Source organism: Pezoporus wallicus, unplaced genomic scaffold (genome assembly GCF_028554395.1).
Source record: "Pezoporus wallicus isolate ANWC-B61680 ecotype Strahan unplaced genomic scaffold, APGP_CSIRO_Pwel_v1 contig_8817, whole genome shotgun sequence".
Classification (NCBI taxonomy): domain Eukaryota; kingdom Metazoa; phylum Chordata; class Aves; order Psittaciformes; family Psittacidae; genus Pezoporus; species Pezoporus wallicus.
Window position 1 is genome coordinate 12,709 of NW_026635247.1, and position 26,703 is coordinate 39,411.

Consider the following 26,703-nt stretch of genomic DNA (forward strand, 5'->3'; position numbering starts at 1 on the left):
GATAAATATCAACAGATTCTTCAGTCATTCAGGTAAAAACTGGAATGGGGAAGTGGAGCTGTCACTGTGGGTGATGGCATTTTAACACTGGGTCAGTCCTTTGTAAGGACACGGGGAAGAGGCAGGATCATTAATGAATGTGATGGGTTAGAAATTGAGGCAGAGGTCAAGTGAATGATGCTAAAGGGACAAACGGTGCCAGAGAGGGACTTTTCACAAGAGCAAGCAGGGGTAGGACAAGGGGGAATGGCTTTAGCCTGCCAGAGGGGAGACTGAGATGAGCTCTTAGGCAGAAGCTCTTCCCTGTGAGGGTGCTGAGGCGCTGGCACAGGGTGCCCAGAGAAGCTGTGGCTGCCCCATCCCTGGCAGTGCTCAAGGGCAGGTTGGACACAGGGGCTTGGAGCAAGCTCTAGTGGAAGGTGTCCCTGCCCGTGGAACTGGATGAGCTTTATAGGTCCTGTCTAACCCAGACCAGGCTGTGATCCTATGATAAAGCACTGAAGTCTAGGTGAAAGGGTAAGCTGCAAAGAAGACTTGGACAGGTACATCCTCTTTGCATGGCTTCTCTTGACATCTGAAATCTTAGAAGAGAGCGAGACATTGAGTACCTGATAAAGAAAACATAATGCAATTATTTAACCAGAAGTAAATGATGCTACGGTAACCTGAGACCTTCTCTGGCACAAACTGCTCTTTGAAAGGTCTTTATTTCCCTGGTCTGCTCTTTGAAAGGTCATTGTTTCCCTGGTCCTTGGTAGGGCTCTTTATAGGAATCTACAGAGAAGAGTCTCAGGCTGTCTATGATAAATATGTATATTGTGTATTATGAGAGTTGTAATGTTGGTGACCAGATGGCCAAGGAGAAAGGTAGGGAAGGTTGGTGGAGAACACAAGGTGTTGAGATCACCTGGTTATGATATGACAGATAAATGGTGGTTCACTGCTTGGAATGGCACAAGTGTTGCATCAGTGTGTGTTTTAAACCCCCAAACCCCCTATTCCTTTGACCTACGCTTTGGCTTTCATCATTGGCAAGCACTGAGTTAACACTGAACATGAAAAGAAAGCAGGAGCAAGAAATCCCACTTGCTTTCAGTTTGTGGTGGTGTGGTATTTGTAAGGAGCTGGGAGGTCACTGGCTTCCGCTATGAGCCACTTCCTGAACACCACCTTTTACACGGTAAACCTAAAAATGGAGTTCTTAGAAAAGCTCAGCTGGTTTTTGTTTTCTCTTCTCTTGCTTCTCATTGCCCACCTTGCTTCTGTTTCTACTCCAGAGCTTATGTACTGCTGCAGAATAGGGATACCTGGTGATGGAGGGTAACGCTGCAGACAGCACAAGCTGTATCAGTGAAGTTTCTGCAGAGAAACACAGTTCACGAACCCCAGTGCAGTCTGTGGTAGCATGGAAACAACTTAAACACACAGTCTGACACGTAGGAAGTATTGACAGCCTCAAGCCTCAGTAAACTGTGAGTCATATATTGACATATGATCCGATTAGGTTTGTAATAATGAGGTAGAACCAGCAGCAGCACAACTATTTTGTATTCTCATTTTCCAGCTGAGTTCCAAATACGTAAAAAACAGTGATTTTTCTGGTATCACTTGTCAAAAGATGCTTTTTGGAGGGGGTTTGAAGGCAAAGTTCTCATGCTGACAGTGGCTTCTAAACTTGTAGGTTTTAGACACAGCCATCCCATTTTGTAAGACATCAAGGATTTGGCAGTAAAAAGAAAACCAAGCCCATCTATATGTGTGTGTGAAAAAGGAAGCCAGCAGCTATGCTTTAGTACTCATTTAACACAGAACATATTTTTGATTGTATAACATAATCTGTTTTACATTATAAATCATAATGCCAACCAACATGTGCTCTTTTAAATGTGGAAATCTGGCCATAATGGAGCAATATAAATCAACTGAACTGTGACGGGTCAGTGTGTGTGGGAACCAGGAATGATGGAGAGGATGTCTGAAGGATAAATGAGAGTTCTGAGGTAGTTTGAAAGAATGATGTCTGTTTGATTTAGGCTTTTTCAACCAAGTTGGATGGACTAAAATAGTTCACAAGTCCTAGAATCACAGAATGGTTTGGGTTGCGAGGGACCTTAGAGCTCATCCAGTTCCAGCCCCCTGCCAAAATGTGTGTATCTTAAATAACAGCAAAATCCTAAAATGTGTGGAGGATGTTTTGGGGTTGAGTTTTGGGGTGGGTTTCCCCCCCCCTCCCCTTCATATTAATGGCTGAAATTCCAGTTAAGACTAAATCTAGGCTGGCACAGTAAAGACTAACTCCAACAGCTTTGTAAAGGACCACAGTGACGACTAACTTCTTCACTAGAACAGCTTTGTAAAGGGATGATTCACAGTGTACTGAGTTTCACAATATATGAAGATCCAGAGCTTCTGCCATGGAAATGAGTGTTTGAAAGTCATATGTCAGTTTGAAGCTCAAGCATAAACATGGATATTTGGGTTTAATAATACTACTTCCTCAAAACAGGGTGCTTTGTTTGACCATGGAAGATCTATTGAAGCTTGCTGGGCTTTACATAAATAACAATGTGACATTCTTAAATAGAAATAGCTCTTAATTTTAGAAGCAGATTTGCAGTAGTTTGGGTTTAGCCAGTCATCATGCTGCTTTGTAACAGCTATAAATCTCTTATCTCCAGAAAGACATGCTGCCTGTCAGCCTGTAGTTGGCCACATTCCTATGAATTCCCATGGTAATTTTATTGGTCATTAGCATTTGTCAATAGCTTGTCTGTCAAAATGCTGCCGTGTCTCCAAGCTCTGCTGTCCATATAGCAATCAGATTGCAGATGTCTAAAACTACAGTTCAGACCTCAGCTTCGTGGCTTTTAGCACCTCTGCATGAAGAAAAATAGGGTTTGAGCATACTTGAGACGCTGGTGTTCACTGTTCTCTTGATATTATGGTTTTTCCTCATTTTTCTTGTCTTACTTCCAAACTTTCGGCTACAGAATCAACATAGACCCATAGAATGGTTTGTGTTGGAAGGGACCTTAAAGCTCCTCCAGCTCCAACCCCCGCCACGGCCAGGGACACCTTCCACTAGAGCAGCTTGCTCCAAGCCCCTGTGTCCAACCTGGCCTTGAACACTGCCAGGGATGGGGCAGCCGCAGCTTCTCTGGGCACCCTGGGCCAGCGCCTCAGCACCCTCACAGGGAAGAGCTTCTGCCTAAGAGCTCATCTCAGTCTCCCCTCTGGCAGGTTAAAGCCATTCCCCTTGGCCTGTCCCTACAGGCCCTTGTCCCAAGCCCCTCTCCAGCTTTCCTGCAGCCCCTTTAGGCACTGGAGCTGCTCTGAGGTCTCCCCTTCAGGAGCCTTCTCTTGTCCAGGCTCACCCAGCCCAGCTCTCTCAGCCTGGCTGTTTCTGGTGTTTATTATTTAAGAACTAGTCTCTCTGTATGCATTTGGCAATCAGCAAGGCTGCACGCTGCAGTTAGTGGGAGCTGTGGGAGTGTGCATTTACTCAGGATCAGGCTCTACCTTTGCAATAGGTTCAGCTTACGTGTCTTAATAGGAGGTATTAATGCGCTTGGCCCTGTCTCATAATGCAACTGCTGCTTTGACACATTTTACCACCATGTGATTTTGTTTAAGCTATGTATGCTTTGAGCTCTTCCTTCTGAACAGTAATAGCTCATACAGTAACCACTCTTCAGCACTGGCAGATTTGGGACTTCAGGAGAAGAAAGCCCTAAACCTGATGGCACTTCCTGCTTCAGTGTTTGACTTGGTGTTCATTGTGCCTGTCTGAGGATCCTGATGGAATTAATAGGTTAAACTGAACGCTGTGCTCCTGGTGTCTGAGCCTCCTGTCAGGGCACTGCATAGTACATGTAGTAGATGCTCTCTGTGCATGACCTTTTGTCTTGGGGAGACTACAGTGTGGTGGTAGGAACTGCAGATGCTCCTTCAGACAGCACTTGAGCAAAGTACTGATGCTGTAAAGCTGTACTGATTGTCTGGTTGGAGGTGGACTCTCAGTGCAGTCTGGTAGAGCCCTTGGTTTCACGTTCTCCTCTGGGCTGGTTTGTTCAGCTGGGATAACCTGGGAGTATTTTATTCAGCTGGTTTTCAGGCTTTGAACAAGGCCCTGTAGGGGCAGGACAAGGGGGAATGGCTTTAACCTGCCAGAGGGGAGACTGAGATTAGACATTAGGGAAGAAGTTACCTGGTGCATGATCTATTCACCTGAGAGGTGAAATAAAACAACAGGTAAAGTCCTTCTGAAGATGAAATGCAATAACCTGTAATAGATAAGGATTTAGATTCAGTGACCTAGCACTTCTGGACTACAGAATTGAGCTACAGCTGCTTTGTAGAAAGGCGTTTGGGATTGAAACTCATGAATCTTTGGTGATTACTGAATTGAAAGAACATGGCATGCTTAGTCATATTTCAAGTGTCTTTGGTGAAACATTGGCACATGGACTTAGCTGAAAACTGGGCTGGAGTCCATTCTCTGTGTTGCTTAAAAGCCTTGAAGTACTTTGCTCTTCTGAAACACTAAATTGCTTTGTTGGTTTTACATTTGGAGGGCATTAGTTACTGGTTATCTTCACATCATTATATTGTCAACTGCTTACCTGTTGTTGAGCTTATATTTACGTGAGTAAAGTGAGAAGTATATGGCCTGACAGTTGCTAGTTCCCTAACTGAAAAGTAAACCGAAGTACATAAAGAGTTGAAGAGCAGGAGCTCTGAGCAGCGGAGCAGTGCAGTTTCAGATAGTTATCACTAGGAGGACACATAGACCGTGCTATTAAGGAGCTAATTGTTTCCCTTTTCGCCTTAACTGCTTTGGTTCTACAGAAGGATGTGTTGAAAAGCTGCCATTTAATAAAGTGTTAGTGAAGGTAATTTATTTTACTTGAAATTAAAGGAGAGAGTTGAGTAATGGGCTGGAAAGGAGTGCGATAACGGCTGGAAACCTCACGGTGATGACTTTGTCAGTGAACCAGAAGAGCGCTTGTTCTCGCCGGCAAGGGCCAGCCAGTAATAGATGACATTTAGGTAGAAATGATCCCTATTTTCAGTGCTTATTTAATGATTTTGTATTGCAGGAATTCCTTAAACCGTTCCCTGAAGCATTCATGGTTTTTCCTGCTGGGCAGGACATCATAAGACGGACCACAGGCTGGGGTTTGATGCGGTGCTTGCAGTCATCTTCATCTTTAATATGTTTGTGGCCTCCTAGTGCTTGCAAATAGCTTTTCTTTTAGTTGTCTGTGTGTGTTTACTTAGATTGTGATCTACAGTGTCTGTATCGGGTTGAGTAATATGGAAATGAGTCTAATTGATTTAAATAGTTTGTAGACTGCCCGTGTCGCCGAGGCAAGCTGTTACCTAATAAAGATTGCAGGATCTGACTCTTTCTGTATAGAATCATTATTGATATCACACATGCAGACAAAGATGATAACTGAAGCATATGCTTTAAATAAAGTGACATGAGAGAATGAAAGATGAGTTTCAAATTTAAAGTTACTGAAGGATTCATGCAAATAACACCAGATGGAGAGAAAGAGAAACTAAGACGCAGGTTATTAGTAAGTGTGATGTGTTCCTGTTGTATAGAATAGAATCTTAAAGGCTTACACAGAACTCTTCTTCAAGAGTTGCTGTGTTGCATAGAAGTGAAAATGCATCCTCTGAGTCCGCAATGTAATGATCGCTGAGGCTACAGGAAGAATCACAGACCAGTTTTAGGTGATTTGGGGAAACTTAGTAATTGTTTTGCCTTGGTGAATTAGGGGGAGATTGAATGATATCTTAAAAAAGAAAACATTTGTGAAACGAATATGGTTTTACATCTCCAGGTTCATAGACTTCACTGGGAGACGTTTGCCTCAGTGCAGAAGCATGTTTCTACAGTTTCACTTCATTACACTGAACAACAAACCACCAAATCTCCCTTTGATAATAGTTGCGGTCTGGAATTGCTGCATAGATGCTTTACTGAAATTGCTGTGTTTTGAAAACACTTGTTCACCTTTTCCTCATTACCTTTGAATAACACAGTAGAATGTTTTATGCATTTGCCGGTACTCAGTGTGTGGCTTTCATCCTTACAGCTAAACCTGCTTTCTAATTCTCTTCCAGGCTATAGTTCCTGTCCATCCATTTGTATTCTCTCAGTTTAGTTGACATTATTATTACCATTATTATTATCATCATCATCATTATGAATGGAAATCAGTCTCTTCTTTACTACAAGAACTTGGTGTTCTGCACGAGGCCTTTAATTGCTGAGAGACAGGATTCACCCTCATTCCAGCCTGTTAGTTGAGTATCTGTACTGACTCTGTAGACAAGATCTCTGGGCTTCACCCTGCTGAATCATTTAACTCTTCATAGGATAGAATCAACTAGGTTGGAAAAGACCTTTAAGATCATCAAGTCCAATAATTCGAGTTAAGCTACAAGTTTGCCAAGGAAATCTCTGTTTCCTGAAGTGTTGCTGTTGGGGACTCTGCAGGAATCTTCTGTATTGTGCAGAATGTTCTGGATACTCGGAGCAGGACCTGACTCAGCAAAGTAGCTCAAGTTTTACGTAAGTCTTAATGACTGAGTCTCCTGAGCCTGTCTCTGTGGTGTTTTTTAAAGACCTGCTGATCACGTAGCCTAAAAATAGCCTGGAATACTCTAAACAGTGATGGAAGTGTGCTCAGAAACGCTGGATAACACTAGCTGCTGTGTCATAAGAGGTCTGCACTGTTTTTGTGAATGATCTAGCTCCAATTTGAGAAGTTCTCAGCATAAAAGGATAGCATAGATGAGATCTCCGAGACCCTTGTAATCATTCAAGAGAAGATTTTGAACCTTATTACTTTAATAGGGAGAATGAGGATGATTCTGCAACGCTCATAACTGGAATGTTCAAAAGGGTTGGTTTTTATTGTTCCTTTTCCTTCCTTTTTCCGCCATCCCCAAAAAAGCTGGATGAAAAGCTGTGTATTGAAGACTGGCACTGGACTAATGGAGTGAGACAGACTGCTCTCAGGATGAATACCTGCTGAAGTGTAGTTGTTGCTCATACTAACAGAACGGTGGTGGTACTATCAGAGTATTAACACAGAGTAATTACTGTGTCACAGAGTATTTGCAGTGTTCTCAAAAGGCAGAACTGTGTTGGCTGTGAAGTAAGCTTTTGATTATAGACCCTTTAAACTAGAAAATTGCTTGCTGTGTTGTATTGAATTACGCACATTTATTTGATGAGGGTTTTGTTTTACAACATGGAAATCTGTGACCTGGGACTAAAAGGGAGTCCTTTGGAAGTCATTCAAGATTAAGACTGAGAGTCACCTGAACAGATCAATACTGAAATCTTGTGAGTAAAATCCGGCAATGTCTCATGACCTGAGCTGTGAGATTGACAGATTAAAGCTGCTACAGAACTGGAGAAAGGATCAGGACAGGGAAAGATGGAGCAAGGCAAGAGGTTAAAACAGGCAACCATCTGATGGGCAGGCACTGCAGAAGGAAGCAGTGCAGATGGCAGTACTACTGAGTATTAGTATTTGTAGCATAGCATGCTGGATACTGAATGCATTCACCACTAGGAGTGTAGTCAGACATGAAAGCCTAATTCCTGCAGCGTTTAGACTCCATTACAACAGATTTGCCAGACTGGCATTTTGCAGCCTATGAGGTGTTACAGAGAGCAAATTGAGTATGAAGCGGTCTTCTTCCTTCAGCTTCAGAGCCCTATAATACAAGCTGGAGAAAAGGATTCTCTAGTCGAAATGAGGCTGTGGAAGTATAGACATGCTGAAAGAGAGGGCTGTTCTATATCAGCTTGGTTGCCAAAACTGAAATGCCTCTCCAAATCGGTTGCAGGTTTATTTGCAGAATACACCAAGGATAAAACATTCTTTCTTCTCTAACCAGGAGACCAAAAATAAGTGGCAGCTTTCTTTGTCTCCACAAACATAACGATTTTTATGGCATCGTGAGTAATCAGACTTGGTACTCGTTTGCCTTGGTGTAGGGCTACAGAACTCCCTCAGCACTGATGGAGAACAGTCTTGGCAGCAGTGTTTTGCTGAAGTTCACGTCATCTGCTGGTAAAGGTGAACAGAATTGCATTGTGGTGATGTAGGGTGGTGCTGGATTTGGTGCAGCTTCTCTCTTACTGCCCATTTCTTGTAGTAGAGCCCTGAAAGTAAGAAATCAATTCTGTGGAACTCTGTTTCTAAGAAATAGCCTTCATTTATCTTGTTCAGAGGTTCTAAGGATAAGGCAGGAATTCCACAATTTATTTTACAATCATAACCCTTTAATTTCAGCTGTTCTCCAGAAGTAAATCTATCTTCATATTGCTCTACTCACTAGGTGCTAATTTTTGTCCTTGTACTTCACGTTGAAGCCTCTTTTGTCCCTTAGTCTTGTTTAACTCTTGTTTAACTCCCCTCAGTCTTGTTTAACTAGCAAGTTCTCGTTGCTGAATAGGTTTTCTGGTTGGAAGTGCCATAAGCAGCAGCAGTGTTGGGATAATGATGAGTTTGGGAACGACGACAAACTGTGTGTTGTGTTGTTGTCAACGTTAGGACATCATCTTTTGCTTGGACAAAAAAGGCTTGTTACAACAGGAAAGCAATTTCAACACTGCTGTGTGTCTACATTGTCATGTAAATAGTTGGAGGGCTGGAGCAAAGAAATCAATGTGCTGCCACAGCACAAACACTTTACCTCAATCGATGTGATCTTCAGTTTTGATAGAGATCCAGGGTACAGGAGTTGTGAAGAGCATCCTGGGTTGCAGAGGAGTGATTTTTATACCTGGTTTTAAAGTGTTATATTATAGGAAATGCATGCTATAGTCCAGTGCAGTTGGTTTATTGAAGATGAAAGGTAATTGAACCAACATGGGATTAAGGGAGGCTTTCCTGTCTATTCATGTGACTTGCCTTAGCAGCTTTTAACTGAGCAGTGGAAAAGTACACGAGTGTGTCTGTAGCCATTTGGCAGTGGATATAGAAGCCATCACGGGGCCTTCATTTTGGTGTTGATTTGCATTTAGCTGGTATCAGAGTGACAGTATCTTACTGTATCCCTCAGTTTCCAGTTGGAACAGTGGCAGAAAAGAGGGAGACTGAAGGAAAGACCATTTATCCCTCTGTGTTGGAAATAGCATAAATGCTTGTGTAGAACTCGGGAGTGGGGTCTGTTCCATGCATGAAGGTTGGTCAAGTGTTTTTCCCAACAGAAGCAGTGCAGATTGATGTAGAGTGTTCTCCAGCTGTTCAGTATCAGTTACCTCCGAGCTGTTGGCCACCGAGGGTGAAGCTTGCACAGCTTGCTTCCAACCGCAGCACTGATGGCTTTAATGGCATTATATCTCCATATTTCAAAGGATGTCTTGAAATATCTTGGAAGAGGAAGGTGAGTGACATAAATACACCTGAACAGGAAAAGAAGGATGACATTGAGGGTATTTTTTTTTACCTCTGGAGAATACTTGAGAAGCAGTTGAATCACTAACAGGAATGACAAGGTGGGAAGTTGTGAAGGGAGTGCAGTGATCAGGCTTGATAGTGCATACTTGAGAAGTCAAACCCCATGCTGACACCAGATCAAAGTCAACGAAGTGCATGTTAAAACAGCGCAGGATCTTCTGTGTATCTTCATGTTTTAAATGCTCAGTAATACATAATTGTCATACTTGGTTAAGGAAGCTTTGGAGTTGATTTACGTATGGGGGTGTTTTGAATGGAAAGCACTGACTTGAGTGGTTGTTTTTTTTTGCTTTTGGGCTTTTTTTGGTTGGGTTTTCAAATGCTTAGAAGATCATAAGCAGTACAGTATTTACAAGAGTAATATTAGGTGTTTTAATCCTACATGTTGTATTGTGTGGGTAGTAATACAGTTTAATCATAGGAAGAAAATAAGGTCAAAAAAATATCTGAGAAGGTAAAATTTGGGGCTAGATTTAGAATATCATTACCTATTTGTAAAGATGGCCCTTATTTCAGAGTGCTTTAGCCTCATCTCCCACCTTGCCAGTAGTGTGAGGGGTCACCAATCACTTGGTTTTGTACTTCTTTACCTGCTTTTCATTACTTCTTTCTTCTAAGGTCCTTGTCTATCTCTTGTTTCCTGGTTAGGTATAAAAGTCTCAGCAGCTCCAGGGAATGAAATCACACGCAGTGGTTTATTTCTCTCATGGAATGATGAAATACCATCCTGTCAACAGAGGGAGGCTGTGGTCAGACTAAGAGGGCAGATTGTCTCTGTCCTTGGCGTCATTGCCTTGGCTGACAACCATGGGGTCATCGTGTCTTCAATTAATATTCTGGGCTTGTGTATATAATGGTTGATACCAGAAGTACAAAGGAAGTGTTCTTTTTTGCCAAGGTTTTCATTTTTTGGACATGAGTGTGATCTTCAGAGTGCTTTGAACTGGCCTGGGAGCAAGAAGCCTGCAGTTGCCAATGGGACTAATCCCTGCAGACTCCGGGAACAGCAGTGTAGGTGAGTGGCTCTGAGCAGCTCACTCCAGACTCTTTACTGTTGGTAGAGGCCTACTCTAAGAAGTTTAAGATGTGATTCCTTATTTTCTCATGGAGAACCTGTTGGAGCAGCTCTGCTCTGGAGCCAGGCTGAGAGAGCTGGTCTGAGTGAGCCTGGAGAAGAGAAGGCTCCTGAAGGGGAGACCTGAGAGCAGCTCCAGTGCCTAAAGGGGCTGCAGGAAACCTGGAGAGGGGCTTGGGACAAGGGCCTGTAGGGACAGGCCAAGGGAATGGTTTTAACCTGCCCGAGGGGAGACTGAGATGAGCTCTGAGGCAGAAGCTCTTCCCTGTGAGGGTGCTGAGGCGCTGGCACAGGGTGCCCAGAGAAGCTGTGGCTGCCCCATCCCTGGCAGTGTTGAAGGCCAGGTTGGACACAGGGGCTTGGAGCAAGGTGCTCTAGTGGAAGGTGTCCCTGCCCGTGGCAGGGGTTGGAGCTGGAGGAGCTTTAAGGTCCCTTCAACCCAAACCAGTCTATGACTCTGTTAAACTCTTCTTATCTCAACCCATGTTGAGTTTTACTTTTTCCCATTTCTCCCCATCCCACTGCAGGGGGTTAGTGAGAGGTCCTGGTCCCACTGGTACTTAGTTGCCAGTTGGAGTTAAACCATGACAGTTGCTGATGCTGGTTCCTCTGGAGTTATTTTCCACACAAGTCGGTGTCTTTTACAAATAGTTTTAATTACCATGGATTATTTTAGGTATCACATTGATGACATGGGTGAGCAGAAGGAAATGGAACGGGGTTGTCATGACTACTGTGGTTTAATTTTTGTGCTTCCATTTAAAAATAGGTTTATCCCTAAATTTTTTAGGGATACAAAATGAGCTTTGCTGATCGTGAGTTACTGGCCAGGCTTCAGCCTCCCAGTTCTAGCAGAGACAGGCTTTGAAGGCATCACAAAGGGTGAAAAGAAAGAGCATTCTGTTGGCAGCTTGGTTAGTTTGATATGTAGTAGTAGAGTACAACTTCGGTGCTTACACAAGGACGTGGTTGCAAGTCAGGTGGTTTTTCATGGATTTTTGCTTAAACTAGTAAAATTCTATGAAGTTGCAGCTACTCAAAGTAGTTTTCTTTAAATCAATGTAATTCTTTATTTCTGCATGAGTAGGTCTTGCTTTACTGTGGTTAGAAATGAATTTCTCTTGTGGAACTGACTCAGCCCTGTAATTGTTGTATAGCAGAGGGACGACGGGAGTAATTTAAGGTATTTTCAGTCATTTGAGGGGGCAAATTAACTTCTTTATGACTAACGGAGTAAACATATTACTGTAATGTGTAAGAGTGGGTGTCTTTTGTTTTCTGGGTACATTCATTCGTGACCTTTGCGTTACTTGGACTACAAACACGGATGCGGTTCCGAATTCCCGTAGCATCACTTCATCGTCAGCAGTGATCAAACAGGAATCCCTTTAACTCTTTTCTGACTTTTCAAACAGAGGAGGAATTCCCTATGTTTTAAAATATATCCATATGCATAAATTCCCTGCTTACTTTGTCCTTAAATGTGTATATTTGTGATTAGTCCTATGTAGATCCTTACTGGGTTTAAGCTGATTTATGCCTCTGACCTCTCTTACATGCCTACTTGACAGCGGTGCTGTGAGTGCCAGGGTAGTTTTTAGCTTGTGTTGATGATACAGCCAAATCAGCCCAAACTGGAAGTCGTTTAATTTGTCCTGTTTCTCAGCCTAACGGATCAGCCTGTGCTGCATTCCCTGTACATGAGCAGACTGCCTCTTGTCCTGACTTCTCAAGCTGTCTGGCAATACAACTGTGTTGGAAATGAACAAGAGGATAAGCTGGTAATTCCAGGTATCTGTTTTATAAAGAGTGAAAAGGTTTTTTCTTGGTTAGGGTGGTTAGAAACAACAGTGAAAGAATTATTCTTTGTGAAACCTCGTTAATATTCCTGATCAACGTAAACGACAGGACAAGGAGACTTGTGTAGCACTGGATGTTCTTGCTGTTCTGCTTTGCTTCCAGTGAACATACACACAAGTCTTTCTGCTGAGGAGCTTATGTCTGAAGTCCCACAACTGCACTGGGCACAGGTGAAGCTGCACCTTGAATCCTGTGTTCAGCTCCAGGCCCCTCACTCCAAGAGAGACATTGAGGTGCTGGAGCGGGGCCAGAGAAGGGCAGTGGAGCTGGTGCAGGGCCTGGAGCACAAGTGTGATGGGGAAGGGCTGAGGGACCTGGGGGGTTCAGTGTGGAGAAGAGAAGGCTCAGGGGGACCTGATGGCTCCCTCCAAGTGCCTGAGAGGAGGATGGAGCCAGGAGGGGCTGGGCTCTGCTCCCAAGGAACAAGGGATGGGACAAGAGGAAACGGCCTCAAGCTGCCCCAGGGCAGGTTTAGATGGAGCTGAGGAACAATTCCTTCCCCAGAGGGTGCTCAGGCATTGGAACAGGCTGCCCAGGGCAGGGCTGCAGTCACCGTCCCCGCAAGTGTTCACACAGCGTGGAGACGAGGCCTCAGTGCCATGGGTTAGGGGTGTCCCTGGCAGTGCTGGGACTTAGTGAGCTTAAAGGTCTTTCCATTGTTGATTCTATGATTCTATAAGTGAGCTGCTTAAGAGAGCAAATCTGCAGCAGAGGATGTGAATTTGTAGAACATCTGACAGGATTTTAAGCCTCCTGATGGTTGGGATGTTTCTGTGCAGTATCACTTGTAGTGTGTGCTCACAGTTGGTTTGCAGGTGTACAATGCCAAGCAGCACTTGAGTGTGAGCAGTAGTTGGCAGAAAGCCAACCGTATCCTGGGCTGCATCAAGAGGAGCGTGACCAGCAGGTCGAAGGAGGTGATCCTGCCCCTCTGCTCTGCTCTTGTGAGACCTCACCTGGAGCTTCCAGTATCTGAAGGGGGCCTATAGGGATCCTGGGAAGGGACTGTTCATTAGGGACTGTAGTGATAGACGAGGGGTAACGGGTTAAAACTGAAACAGGGGAAGTTTAGATTGGATATAAGGAAAAATTCTTTCCTGTGAGGGTGGTGAGGCACTGGAATGGGTTGCCCAGGGAGGTTGTGAATGCTCCATCCCTGTTGGTGTTCAAGGCCAGGTTGGACAAGGCCTTGGGTGACATGGTTTAGTGTGAGGTGTCCCTGCCCATGGCAGGGGGTTGGAGCTAGATGATCTTAAGGTCCTTTCCAACCCTAAGTATTCTATGATTCTATGATCTTGTGTCTCTCCCAGCACTTCTTTCCCATTCTTTATGTTGACACCTGTTCTCCCCACTACCTGTCCACGCTTCCCCATCCATCTTCTATCTCTGCATGTTGTATTTGTAAAGGGCAGCTTGCCAATAGTGTGGATTAATTTCACATTACACAGAAGGCAGGAGGGAATGTGGAAGGATCCCACTTCCCTGCTCTGTACCTGCTTGCTGCAGTTCTGCTTCTCTGACAGATGTTGCTACATCCGTGAAGTATCTTGTGGTTTAAATGAGCATAATCTTGCTTTTAAATGAAAATAGACCTTTGGCAGAAGTTGGCAGCACTGGAAAAATGCTTTTGCTTGCCCTGAGTGGTTTGTTCTTTCCCAGGGGGTGTGTGTTTATGACAGAGGCTGAAAAAGAGAGAACTAGGATGTGTGGGCCCTGGCAGCAGGCCACGGTCTTCAGGCCATGCACTCTGTCGTCTCTTCCTTCTTCCCTCGCCATGCAGAATGTATAGGCTTAGCTATGTAAAATAATAGATTGACTTCCAAACTGTGTTAAATGAGCTCATCTCAGTCACTCAGCGCTCGGGAAATGCTGCCAAGTCTTGTAAATGTATCGATGGTTTTTATTCCTTTGATGAGGGTGGAATACTACACAGCTCCCGAGGCAGAGAGAAAGCATCTTCCTTCACCCGTAACACACTGAAGCATGGAGGAAGATGCTGAAAGCCAAGAATTCCAGTCTGACCCTCCTGCTTAGTGCTTCTGAGTGCCTGGATTTCTCCTCATTCCTGGTATTCCCAGCTGAGAGCTGTGGCAAGGTCAGTAACCAGTTCTAGCGCAGCACGGCTCCTTCTCCCTCACCACCAGCTTGGTAGCAGGAGCAAGGGAGACTTCTGCCGCTTCCCTTCTAACGAGGTACAAAGTCAGATCAAATGTTAGAGCTTCTTGTTTCTACATGGCAAAAGAAACGGGATGTAACCCCCTGGATGTGTTCCAAGCAGGGGTATCATTAAATTTGACTCTTGCTTCCAGCTGAGCTGCCACCACCACGGAGAGAACCAAAATACAGACATGTTGCAAAGAGAGAAGGCAGGAGGATGTGTTGGGTAGTTCAGCCTGACATTGAGGGGGTTGCAGGTTGTTACGTGGAACTGTTACTCCCTGTTTGGAGCTCAGTAGCTGGTGTTTGACTGGGAAATTCACAGGCATTTTTCTGAAATTCTTTTTTTTTTTCTTCTTCTGAGAAATGTTCTGAAGTTACTGAGAAATGAAGATTTCGACATCTCTGATTTGTTCTGTGGCTTAAACAAGGCAGTGTTTTCTTCTTTCTCATGGTGTTTTAGTGCATTTCTAACTGGAATATGTCGAGTTTTCCCTAGTTGCATAGGAATTTTAAGCTGGCATAAACTGGCAGAGCTGCTGAGAGAAGCAGTCGCTGGTTCCTGCTCTGGTGCCAGCTGGCGTAGCTGGAGCGTTTCCCCTGCTCCTGGCCTGATCTCTCTACAGCTGTACAATGAACCCACTGCAGAACCAGCAGCATGAGGTTTGTCCAGGACCAACATCTGGCTCATAGCACAGCTGCGTGAGCAATACTGGTACAAACAAGGAGGTGGAACAGGGATGGGCATCAGGAATAGAAATGGGTTGAAGGTGGATGTCCCAGCAGCAGATGGTGACACCACGGAGCTGCTTTCAGCTGCTGGTTCTTGGCCATTTTCTGCTGGGAATGCTCATGTTGGGATGGTGGCTCGTGATGCTCTGAAGCCAGCAGCGTGTCTCTGCATCTGTGGGTTGGTGCTTGTGGTGTTAACAGCAGGACTTCACAACCTGGTGTACATCAGAAGCTTGGAGTAAAAATGCTGTTACTTGATGTAGCAAAAGCTGAGCAGAAGCAAGAATTGTCCAAGTACTAACATTTATTATGTCGATTTTGAGTATCTGTGTTGTAGTAATTGACAGCTAATGCTCAGGGAGAAAAGGCTTTGGACTAGTTTACTCCAGGGCTTATATGGAGCAAGTCTGTCTCAGTGTTGGCAGGTTGAAAGTGGAAACTCAAAGTGAGTGAGAGCTGTGGTTATAATCATTCTTCTCAAAAAAAAACCAAGCCCAGTCTTAAAGATACAAATTGATATTTGGTAGGTAATGGGTATCATAAGACCTAGCTGTTGGCCAGCACCTAATACTGCACGAGATGAGCTTCATGCTGAATAAAATGGGTTTTTCTTTCTCTCTACTGACTGTTTCCCTTACGAGTTTGGTAGGAAAGCTCTGTGCCAGCTCTCATGTTCTGGGTACTCCCTCATGCTTTATGGTAAGAGGAGAGCATCATCAGTCTTTACAGAACGGAGATGCACATTGTGCCAGTCGTCTGTGCTTCCTGTGTGGCTTTCTGAGGTACAGAAGGAAAGAGATGGAGCTCTGAAGAGCCACATCCCAGGACAAGTCAAGCCCAGGAATACAGGATTGTCCAGTCTGGGCAAGGGAATGGCTCCAGTCCTGCAGTGTTACCACAGAACACTGACATTTGTCCTATGCATGCATATGTAGCTATGAACTAGAAAGCCAGAATACGCACCAGTCTTCTGGAGCATCACATACTGATGATGTTCTCTAGATAAGGGAAAGAAAATCTCTTCCAGATACTGCTGAAAGCGTTGACTGATTTATTTTTTTAAGTGCTGTCAAAATACCTCTTTCTGTTTGCATTTCGGTTTAGCAGTGGCTTACTATAGTGAAAGTTGTTACATAAAATCGTGCTATATTTGCTTCCCAAAAGATTCCAGTGTTGTTCAGGCAGCAGTGCTGAATGGATGGAGCATGGAGTCGCTATCTCTTAGCATGCTGATTCCATGTCTCTTCTGGCGGCACAGTGCAAAACCTACATTTTCTTGAGGCTAAATTCCCTCCTCTTCAGAGATGGGTTTGATTTTGGATAATCTGATCGTGTGTTATTTGATCAGGAGCTCATCTTCATAGGTTCTACTTGGTATAGAGCTCATTTGGGATCCCACACTCCCGTGTGGGAACTGATGAATGCAGTTATAAAGGCCTATTCTGCTTAAGGACTCTGGTTTTTATCCTTCCCTTTTTTGCTTAGGAAGTCCTAACAGGCCAGTGCATCAGAGGTGTTGCCACCACTTGGGTGGAGAGTGAGGAAGCCACTTGAATCATAGAATCAACTAAGCTGGAAAAGATCTTTAAGAACAAGTCCCATTGGTATGTGACCAGTGCACACTCAACTCATAAACCACTTTAATGTGACCATCTGATTTTGGGCTATCTTAGATGAAGGCCCTCAGAGTTGTCCTAAGGATGTTCTACTGCTGTACCTCTTATTCACTTGTCTCCATCTCTGCCTGACTGAGCTGCCCAGCTTTGTTACCCATCTTCTTGTTTCCCTTCATCCAGTTGCTGATTGACTCGTGTTCTTGAGTAGTCACATCCCAGACAAAGTGTTTTATGTGCTGATCATTCGTTCCACAGCTGCTTAGTTGAACCTGTGAAAAACTTGGGTGCAGGTTTTTTGGCCACCTGTGACTTTCAGAGGGGAAATTCCCATGTTTCACATTGAAAACTCAAGGGGGTTTATTGAAGCTAGAACAGGGTGCCTGCAGGTTGTGGTGACCTTCACTGGGGGTAGAATAGTTCAGCTGCAGTCTCATTGAGGTGGTTGTACTTCACAGTAACTTAAAATGCCTTTTGTTTACCAAACCTTTGCAAGTAAACCTTAAAACCCCACTGCAATGAAGAGCAGATAACTTTCTTTATAGCATAGGGGCTGTTCCTTCTGTGTGGAAAGATGGGATTCGTGCCAGCCATAAGTTTCCAGAAGATTGCTGCTATTTTCCCCTTATTATATTTCAAAGAATAAAGTATCCACAACTATTGATAGGGTTTCTCAAAAAACCAAGTCTTTAGGTTTGACACATTTTGCCCAAATCCTGCTAAAATCCCATTTAACTTCTTTCCAAATGGAAAATAAAGGCTATAAGAAGGGAACATCAGTAAACAGTGCTGAGACTTTCTTGTTCCCCCCTGTTTTCCCCCTTAGATGATGAATTGCTTTTGGAACCTACTCAGCTGTCCTTGGAGTCAGTGGGAGGCTTTAACTTCATTTTCCCAGGAGGGCAGTGAGGCTCACTCTCACTGCAGTGCCTCTCTGCTGGTGTGTATATGATCTTCAGCATATGTATTGTAAAATACATTCAAAGCCTTACATTAAAGGGAAGTCTTTGGACTTGGTAAAAGCTGCCTCTGTGCTTCCTTCAGATGCTGAAAGTACAATGAGCAAGAAAACATCAGCATTCCAGTTCACTAAGAAATGTGGTTGTGGCTGTGGCAGTTTTGTGCATAGCTGAGTTTGAAGACTCTAAGAGAAAAGCAGTGGTAACTAAAGAAACCACAGTTTTAAAGCGATGAATTGTGAAGTTTTCCAAACCTGGTGATTCCTGTGATAGCCTATGATTCCTGTTTCTATGACTCTAGTCTATGATTTGGCTGTGAGTGAAATAAAGAACAGAACTAAGAACTTTGCACTGAATGTACCTTAGTGACATAAACTGAACAGGAAGAGGAGTTGCCCAGAGAAGCTGTGGCTGCCCCATCCCTGGCAGTGTTCAAGGCCAGGTTGGACACAGGGGCTTGGAGCAAGCTGCCCTAGTGGAAGGTGTCCCTGCCTGTGGCAGGGGTTGGAGCAGGAGGAGCTTTAAGGTCCCTTCCAACCTGAACCATTCCATGAGTCTGTGAATTTCTACAGAGGAAAGGTGGAATTAAGAACTTGGATCTTAGTAATTAAGGTTTTGAGAGCTGACTGACCTTCATTGGTCCCTTTTGAAAACACCAGTGTAAGGTGCATCATGAATGGTGTATGAATTACTTGCATCTTTGCTGACTGCAATGGGAGGAAGGTTCACTGTTGTCCTGGTTGCTGTATTCTCCATCAGGTGCAAGTCTCTGGTAGGGAGGGGGGTGTTTTTTTCTGAGGGTGTCTGAGTGTGTTTTTAGGGGGGAGGTTTCAGGAGATGGGGTAGAGACTGGTCAGAAGGAAGCCTGCATCAGGGATGGAGACTGAGGAGAATTCAAACACACAGGGATGTATAGGGATTGTGCAAAATTAGGCTGCCACTGCACTGAGAACAAGCCTGGAGAAAGATGCAGCTGCAGTGGACTAGGGGAGTTCCTGAAGTTTTATTCCTCTTGCTTTTAGTTTCACTGTTCAGGAATTCCACATTTTATGTACTTCTCTAGTAACACCGAGCTCTGGTATTTACAGTGCTTTTAGCATTTTGATGATGCTGGTTGTGTGGATGAGTGCAGCAGCTCCTCCGCACACTTGGTGAGTCAGGGTTTGTAACAGCAGTGTTAGAGACCAGATGTGAATGTGAAGGCAGCCCTGGCACTGGGGCTGAGGCTGGAGGTGAGCAAAGATGTGTCCTCTGAAGACCCAGACAGAAGATGTTGTTTAGTTACATGGTGAAGAGGCAGCAGCACAGAAACGTCCCCTCAGCTCCAGAAGAGAGTTGCAGGGAGTGTGACATCTATTCCTTCAATGGACTGGCCACAAGCTCAGCCAGTGGAGCTCCTTGTAGGTCCATGTGTCTTCATAGCACCTGAGAGGGATGAGTGTTAACAGAACCTAAGAGAAATGAAAGTCAGGCACTGGATTAATGTCGTGGCTCTCATGTATAACCTTTGTCTGTAGGGAGCAGCAAGATGGTCCAGGAGCACAGGAGCCAAGTCAGATCACTAGATAGGCAGAGACTGAACTGGCATTAAGAAGCTTGAGCAGGAGTATGGCAAAGATAACTCACTGCACAGGTAGAGCTACTCACAGAAAGAGAGTATGTGTTAAAATGAATATGTTTAAGATAAATACATCTTACAGAGGTTTCCAAAATATATCAAATGCTGGCAAGGCCTCTCTTAGAGCCTTTGAAGTCCTTGCTATGGGATGATGAGGATAGGGAAGCTCCATCATCTGCTGCAGGTAAAAACTCCAGAAGTCATTTTATTGAGAGATGGCTTTAGAAGGATTTAAATCAAGGGAGAGGAAGCCTTGTAACACAACCTTTGGAATAATGTCAGGATGAGACTGCTCTGAGGATAAAGCAAGTGAGAATGGGAGTTATTAATGCCTGTTGAGAACTAAATGCCTTATTTTTGGAAGCATCTCGGTGGGTTATAAGGACTAACAGTGGGGAGTTGGTCATGTACCAGGTGTGGTCTGGAACAGTGGTACATTAACACTCTGGGTTGGCCGTGTAGATGAGGTTCTGTCTGCCCTATGAGAAGCAACAATGAGATGATGAGTACAGAGTGAGATGTGCTTGGCAGCAGGGTCAAGGTACTTGAGGCAGGAAAGAAAAACCTGCATTTCCCCAAAAGCAACATAATATTTGTGCTAAAAGGGGCATTTTGAGGCTTTGGAGACTCAGAGGCACTCGAGAACTGGGGATGAAGAGGGGTTTTGTTTGCATTAACATGACATGCAAGGGATTGTGAAGAGGAACAGAAAATGTTCTTGGTGTTCCACAGCATAATTGGCATGACACCTCTGCAGGGAGATTCCCTACAAGACACAAACCAAACCAGACCTGGTGTTTGCAAGGGATGTAGGCTGCCCCTCCTGGAGGGTGGAGGTACGTGGGAAGCGTACCCTGGGCTGGTGGGATAAGGCAGTTGAGAAAACTCGGGTTCATCCTAAATTGCATCCAGGGAGGATTAATCAGGTCTCGCTTCTGGAACTACTGGGGAATGAGGGAAAGGAAATGCCTGTTCTTGTCTGTTCACGTGTCAGAAACCTTGCTCATAAAGGGGCAAGTTAAGTGACTGAAAAGGGGGAAGCAAAGAGAAATTAAGAGGCCACGAGGAAGGAGCCAGCCTGTGTAGGACTACTTAAACCTGCTTTGTCCTTAGTGGGACTGAATCATAGACTCACAGACTGGTTTGTGTTGGAAGGGACCTTAAAGATCACCCAGCTTCAACCCCTGCCGCGGGCAGGGACACCTTCCACTAGAGCAGCTTGCTCCAAGCCCCTGTGTCCAACCTGGCCTTGAACACTGCCAGGGATGGGGCAGCCGCAGCTTCTCTGGGCACCCTGGGCCAGCGCCTCAGCACCCTCACAGGGAAGAGCTTCTGCCTTATATCCAACGTGGACTTCCCCTGTTTCAGTTTGAACCCATCACACCTTGTCCTATCATTACAGTCCCTGATGTAGAGGAGAGGGAAGGAAAACTGCTTCCTATTTTAACTCTCACTCAAGCAGGTGATTCAAGAAGGAAGGCAAGAGGGATGGTGGCGATGCAGTTTGCTTACTGAGTAAGTTCAGAGATGGGTTTTCAGTGGTCCTGAGGTTTGCTTTAACTTTGTCAGTGTCTACAGGAGCAGAGTGCTAGGAGGGAGGACTATGGAACAGGCAGGAATAGACACATGAGCAGTTACTTACCCTTGGGACCAAATCAGGCTGTGCTGGTTTGCACAAACCAGAAGTGTACTGAGTTGCCAGACTGAGAGCAAGGCGGAATGGGAGAGCCTACCCTAGGATGCTGGGGAGGGACTCTTCATTAGGGACTGTAGTGATAGGACAAGGGGTAATGGGTTAAAACTTAAACAGGGGAAGTTTAGATTGGATATAAGGAAAAATTCTTTCCTGTGAGGGTCCTGAGGCACTGGAATGGGTTGCCCAAGGAAGTTGTGAATGCTCCATCCCTGGCTGTGTTCAAGGCCAGGTTGGACAGAGCCTTGGGTGAGATGGTTTAGTGGGAGGTGTCCCTGCCCGTGGCAGGGGGTTGGAACTGGATGATCTTAAGGTCCTTTCCAACCCAAACCATTCTGTGATTCTGTGTGTAAGTGAGGGCTTGAGAAATCACTGTCAGCTTGGGATGTATTCACAGATCCTCCTTATCCTACAGCTGTGGGTGCTGGAGGGACCATCTGCATGACTGAGAGCCTTAGCGAATATCCTTCTCCTAAGGCTTACTGTTAATGTGGTTCTTGTGTTCACAGTGTGAATGTGAGGAGACAACTGATGTTTGAAAGACTGAATTGAATAACTCTGACCAATGACAAGAAATGTAATTAGGTTTTGGGCTGGTGTTGTGGTCGGGGTTCTGTTTGGTTCTGTGTGGTTTTGAATGCCAAATATTCAGCTTTTGAAATAATGAGAAATCAGAGAGGGGGGAAAGGAAAATTCTTCTATACTTTATACAAGCTGCATGAATGCAGAATTAATCAGCTGCTTTGCCAGGCTTTTAATTGTGCTTTAAGCAAACACAACTTGCCTGGTTTTGAAGGCTAAATGAAGTTGGAAGCAATTTGCTGTATGATACAAAATACAGTGATTCAGCATTCATGATGAGAGCTATTAATAGGGAGTCTATTTTTATTCAAAGAAAAACAATAGCACTGAATTTCAGGCAGTTGCTTGACCAGACACTCAGGAAGGTCTCTGTGCAAGCTGAGGAGAAGCTCATATTGCTTGATCTTAAGAACTGAGCTACGGAGCATCTTCGGCACCAGTGTTTCAGCGCTGTCCTCCCGAAGGTGATGCTCGGTGCTGGGAAGCTCTATCAGCAGTGTTCCTCTGAAGCAGTGGTTTGTATCCACTGGTATAAGGGGCTGTCAGCATTCCTGACATGTTATTTTGGGGAGAATTGAGCAGTATGATGAACCTCTGGTTAATTTTAACCATCTCTTTCAGGTTTTCATGGCCGTTCTGCCACCCCGCTGCCGCAGCCAGCGCGAATCCGAGTGCCACGGCTACAAAGGCTTGTTGCTTCCTCGTGCTGGATACCTCAAATCCAAGAGCTACTCGGCAGTTTCCAAGGCAACCACCTGTGGAATAATTAAACAGGATGGAGTGTTCCTGTGCCAGATATAAGGGATTCTTGCCTGGAGAGAGCACTTCATCTGTCTTGAAGAATCAAATGTGCTTCTGCCAGCAAAGTTAAGGTAGTACAATTAAAAAGTGCTGATTTCTTTTCTGGAGATGCTGCAAGTTGGAGTAGGAGCAACAACATTAATGTGACTGTATACTGTTCCTTTAAGAAAATTACTATGGATCCTTCTCTCTTCCTTTTTTTGGGGATATTTAAAGAGAAAATCAAGGCTAAAGGTGCTGATGGAAGGGTAACGTGGGTGAAGAGTATTTTGCATCAGTGAAACAGTTGCACGAACTGTTTTGCACTGGATGGCATCTTTCCTCATGGATGATTTTAAGCTGGTAAGGACTAAAATGGAGCATACATTAGTGGGAGCATAAAAATAGGAAGTGCAGCCTTCATGCCAAGTACACTGAGATTTCTTTTGGCATTCAGTGAAGTGATGGATCTAAAAGGAATGTAGGAGTGGGCTCACTGCAAAATGACAGTCAGAATCAGGGATCGATCTTTATCCCATAGCTTAAAGGGTACGCAGAGATTAAGTTGGTGTTGAAACTGCATTGATAATCAGGTTTAGCTTGTTAGGAGAAGCAGCAGTTTGAAGACCACATGCCCACATTCAGAACTGAAATTGCACAGAGAAACCCAAAAGGTAAGCAGAGGAAGTCTGTTAGAATAATGACAGCAAAAAGCGCAAGTCTGCTTCTGAAAGCTTGAAACATGGCTCCAGAAGTTGATAGCAGTGTGAGGCTTTAGCTAACTGGAAGGGTTCTCCTCAAAGTATGTTCCTGGATGTATCTGCTTATTAGATCTTCCTTCTCTGCCAGTCATTCAAATATATTTGAATGGAGAAAATCTTCATTTCTGACAGTGAAGTTAAATGGAGCAAGCCACATTTGCATTTTTCCCATAGCCCAGATAGCTGTTCAGTTAAGTTTGGATACCTTGCTTGATGCTTTTGTGTCATTCATTTCAGGCGTGATGCTTTTGTGCAGTTTATTTTGAGCAAAAAAAAAAAGTTCTAAATTTTGAAGAAGAAATATTTGGGATGCCATCTGGGCTTTACATAATAAATTGAAACTGCCAAAATGTTTGTGGGATTCTGTTGGGATGTGGATGGGATTTCACATTCCATCCCTTCCACAGCACAAGAGGATCATTGTGTTTTAGATACGGTGGGTCCAAGAAGAAGTAGAAGCTGTGTGTGGCAGCTTTGTGATTGGAGGGGATACAAATTGAACCTCTCCACTGTCACCTTTACAGCTGTTAGAGAATCTAAGAAGCTACACTCGTAGGTACCAGCCGAGTTACAAGTGCGGTTTGCAACCTTAATATTTCATTTCCAGTTCACTGGTTCATTGTCACCACGGCTGAACTGCCAAATTGATTTTCTTTTTGAAGTAATTCTTCAGGCTGTTAAGTTCCTTTCAGTATGGAGCTGAGGAGGATGTGTTTGTCTCCCAAAACCTGGTTTCAGATGTGAAAGGAGTTTGCTGGTGAAGTGTCTGCACCAAGCACAGCGAGGATGAAACAAACTGAGATGTGCTGCGTGTAGAGTGGGGGTAGCTGGTGTGTGTGGATCCACACATTTTGCTTTCCAAGAAGCCTGAGTAACTCAGAGATGGAAGTGGGTAGTTGTGAAAGAGCATATCTGTGTGTTTGTGTAAGACTGATGTAATAGCCAGGTAGCAATTGTAGCATAGTTAGGGTTGGAAAGGACCTTAAGATCATCCAATTCCATGTGCAGTAGTGCAGGATTCCCAAGAGCGTACACAGAGGAGAAGCTTCCTCTTGGACCCCCCTATAAGTCCATGCAGCTGCCTCTGTGATGTCTTAACCTCAAATACTGTAGGGTTAGAATCTAATCATGAAACTTCAGTTTCCAGGTAGTGCTGAAGCAGATGGTGACCAGCCCCCTGAAGCTGCCTGTTCCAGACCCTCTTGAAGGGATGACTTACCTCTAAAAGGTCCCTCTGGAGAGGAACATGTCTCTCCCCATTGCTGGTCCAGCCTGGACCACTGATACAGCATCAGTATCTAACACTTCACAAACTTGCAGTGTGTAACTAGAGTACTCATATGAGTACTCATCTCTGCTTTTTTCCCCACACTGCATTCCCAATCCAGAGCTTCCCATGCTGAGTGGAGTTGCACTTGATTACTGGTACAACCCACATGCGCCTCCTCCTCATCCCAACTCAGACATTTTACCCTGGCAGCTTTTCCAGACTTCCTATGCAAGCCTGTGGTTCCCTATCAAGGATGCTGGAGAGCCGCATGGAGCTTGTTCACATAGTTCCTAATAGAGATAAAAACATCAGGGCTAAATTTAGGCAGCTGGTCTGTGTGAAAGAAAATACAGTGGCAAAGCAGGCTTGATGTCCGATGTTGTGTATAGGTTATCCTGTAATAATCCCTGAGAAGTGCTACAGGACTGAAGGGGAGTGGAAACTGAGGAGCAGTGGTTTGTTCAGTAAGTGACTGAGCGCATAGGAGGAGTTTTTGTGGCTTTGGCTATTAAGAGTTAGTGCTGTTTGCACCCATAAAAAGTAATATTTTCTTTGTACTCTGCTTTCTGTAACAGAAGATTGACGTTATGCTTCATGTTTGAAGAGCTTGATGTCCTTTAGAAAGGAAAAAAGTGGGAATAGTGATAGGGTGATTCTCCTCCAGTTTAATTGAATATAGAGATTCCATTTTTCTTCTGTTTCTACACTGTCAGAACAACTGTGTTGAAAAAGTCAGTTACAGTGTGGTAGTTTGAAAGTGCCATTCGAATACCTATTGCTAAGTAGGTAGGACTGTTTCCTAGGATCGGTAACACTTCCTTCTTGTTGTTTGGAAATCCAGGTGATGTTTCAGGGTGGGATTTTTCAAAGGGAGTTTTCCATTTGGCAAGGGGAGCCTAGGGTAAAAACAGAAAAAGCAGGGAAAGAGGGACAGACAGCAAGTCACCTTCCTGTTAGTGGAGGAGGGAACTGATAATGATCAGACCCTTTTGATAACCTGACCCTTGTATGTGTGGAGGTTTTGGGGCAGACACATCAAGCATCCCATTAACAGGTTGTAGAAGAGATTTTCACTTTCCCAGAGGACTAGAATGATGCTGGGCATATTGGTCACTGAGACACCATGTAAAGTTAATGTATCTTAAGGCTTTTAGAGCCATCTCTGGCTCATTGGAGAGCAGAAGAGAGCTAAAATCACTTGCCCCAAAGTGATAATGAACATGTTCCAGATGCATCAACACAAGACACTAGTTTTGCCTATCAGTAGCACTGTAAACCCATGGAATTTGAGTAAACCACACTGTACTCCGGTGTATTGTTTGTGTCCATCCAAGTGCCTAGTCACTGCTCAGAGCAATGAGTGACAGCAATTGCAACACCCTTTCAAAATGAGAGAACAGTTTTACCATACTCAGGTGGGTGAGTGGTTTATGGGCATCAAATCAGCATTGCTATTTCAGTGGCTTTGAAGATAGAACTACCTACTAAATGATGGACCTGACGCTTAGTTATGAGAGAGGTGCTGGGGAGAAAGGTATTAGTGCTGTGCATTTTGGATGTGCTTTCTCAGTGTAGTTCAGGAAGTCCTGAATAGAATGGAAAGGTCAGTCTGCTTTATCATCATTCTGGACCAGTTTAGCCTTGGGAATCAATGAAGTAACTAATAAAACACTACTTCTAGAAGTAGAATTGCTTGTATTAATCTATTCACATCTCCCCCTTTGTGATTTGAACTCCTTCTGTTAGGTTGTATGTCTTTTTCCTCTTCCTGCTATTAAAAAATAAAAGTAAGACTTGAGAATGACAGCATCATATCTGGTAGAGAGATGGAATGTGGCTTTAAACTGCTATCCACAGTGAACATTTGGGTATTTGTAACGGGCAAGAAGAGGTGCTAATGCTTAGTTCTTGGGGATATTACACCCATGTTAGACAATATGATTGTAGGAGTAGAAGAGCAGTGGTTCTATACTCATCTAGAGCAGTGGATGAGCAATGGCCAGCAATGGCCAAAGGGGGGCAACTGAGGAGCACAGGAATGGAATGAGAATGCAGGATCCTCCTTCTTAATGCTGTTCAGTCTCCAGATGTGTAGTGCCTGGATTT

At 44.3% G+C, this 26,703-nt stretch overlaps 1 long non-coding RNA gene across 8 annotated transcripts in view; it reads left to right on the top strand.

Moving 5' to 3' along the window:
• The first annotated feature begins 22,392 nt into the window (after positions 1-22,392).
• The window catches only part of LOC130601459 (uncharacterized), an 86,345-nt gene continuing 82,034 nt past the window's right edge, over positions 22,393-26,703 (top strand). For 3 of the 8 annotated variants that reach the window (XR_008972675.1, XR_008972688.1, XR_008972680.1), the window contains exon 1: positions 22,394-22,658. This is a non-coding gene — a long non-coding RNA (uncharacterized LOC130601459). Of the gene's footprint in view, positions 22,659-26,703 lie in introns of all 8 variants that reach the window. The other 5 variants (XR_008972681.1, XR_008972685.1, XR_008972682.1 and 2 more) reach the window with 3 other exon arrangements.